The following is a 1,955-nucleotide window of genomic DNA, read 5'->3' as shown; positions in this document are numbered from 1 at the left end:
GTACCCGTCGGCTAGATTGAAAGCGTCTGGGATACGTTGTTATAACATCTCTGGTCTTTGAGTGTACGCTCGGAAAGAAGCGAGTTGACGCGTGCGTTGGAGCGTTCGGCCTTCCGTGTTTCACGGAGAGCCGAACTTCTTGGTACCGCGTCAAGGGCCATTCGGTCTGAGACACCGACCCGCGGTAATGCAGTGACGATAGATGAAACAACGCGAGTCGCGTAGTTTCTTTGGTACGAGGCACGGAACGGTCCGCGAACGCCCGCTCCTGGTCTACGCCGAAGTACGTATCGTGCTCGAGCACGTACCGGTACGGCGTAGCAGGCGGACGACGGGAGACCGGCCCGACCGACTCGCTCCTCTTACTAGTAGGAGCCTGGCCGCTAGGACGTCGGCGCCGGCACGGTGGTAGCACGGTCGGCTTACGGGGCGAAACCTCCGCGGGCTATCGAAAAAATTTTGAACTCCGGGAACTTTGTCGAAATTGAACGAGGCTCATATGACGATGTTCCGACAGGCTCCCGGCCCGGATCGACTCCGGGACGCCGCGCATCGCCTTTCGGTCGACTCGGACCGAAATTTTTACAAGTCCCGTCTGTCCGGATCGACTCCGGGACGCCGCGCGTCGCCTTTCGCTCGACTCGTACCGCAGCTTCAACGAGTCCCGTCGGCCCGGATCGACTCCGGGACGCCGCGCATCGCCTTTCGCTCGTCTCGGACCGAAATTTTTACAAGTCCCGTCGGCCCGGGACGCCGCGCATCGCCTTTCTGTCGACTCGGACCGAAACTTCATCGAGTCCCGTCGGCCCGTATCGACTCCGGCACGCCGCGCATCGCCTTTCTGTCGACTCGGACCGTAATTTTTGCAAGTCCCGTCGGCCCGGATCGGCTCCGGGACGCCGCGCATCGCCTTTCGGTCGACTCGGACCGAAATTTTACAAGTCCCGTCTGTCCGGATCGACTCCGGGACGCCGCGCGTCGCCTTTCGCTCGACTCGTACCGCAGCTTCAACGAGTCCCGTCGGCCCGGATCGACTCCGGGACGCCGCGCATCGCCTTTCGCTCGTCTCGGACCGAAATTTTTACAAGTCCCGTCGGCCCGGGACGCCGCGCATCGCCTTTCTGTCGACTCGGACCGAAACTTCATCGAGTCCCGTCGGCCCGTATCGACTCCGGCACGCCGCGCATCGCCTTTCTGTCGACTCGGACCGTAATTTTTGCAAGTCCCGTCGGCCCGGATCGAATCCGGGACGCCGCGCATCGCCTTTCTGTCGACTCGGACCGAAAGTTTTACAAGTCGACGTCGGCCCGGATCGAGTCCGGGACGCCGCGCGTCGCCTTCCGCTCGTCTCGGACCGAAATTTTTACAAGTCCCGTCGGCCCGGGACGCCGCGCATCGCCTTTCTGTCGACTCGGACCGAAACTTCATCGAGTCCCGTCGGCCCGGATCGAATCCGGGACGCCGCGCGTCGCCTTTCTGTCGTCTCGGACCGAAAGTTTTACAAGTCGACGTCGGCCCGGATCGACTCCGGGACGCCGCGCGTCGCCTTTCGGTCGACTCGGACCGAAATTTTCACAAGTCCCGTCTGTCCGGATCGACTCCGGGACGCCGCGCGTCGCCTTTCGCTCGACTCGTACCGCAGCTTCAACGAGTCCCGACGGCCCGTATCGACTCCGGGACGCCGCGCATCGCCTCTCGGTCGACTCGGACCGAAAGTTTTACAAGTTCCGTCTGTCCGGATCGACTCCGGGACGCCGCGCGTCGCCTTTCGCTCGACTCGTACCGCAGCTTCAACGAGTCCCGTCTGTCCGGATCGACTCCGGTACGCCGCGCGTCGCCTTTCGCTCGACTCGGACCGAAATTTTCACAAGTCCGGTCGGCCCGTATCGACTCCGGGACGCCGCGCATCGCCTCTCGGTCGACTCGGACCGAAATTTTCACAAGTCCCGTCGGCC

Source organism: Neodiprion lecontei, unplaced genomic scaffold (genome assembly GCF_021901455.1).
Source record: "Neodiprion lecontei isolate iyNeoLeco1 unplaced genomic scaffold, iyNeoLeco1.1 ptg000151l, whole genome shotgun sequence".
Taxonomy (NCBI): Eukaryota; Metazoa; Arthropoda; class Insecta; order Hymenoptera; family Diprionidae; genus Neodiprion; species Neodiprion lecontei.
The sequence above is the reverse complement of the archived record's forward strand: the minus strand, read 5'-3'. Positions refer to the sequence as shown.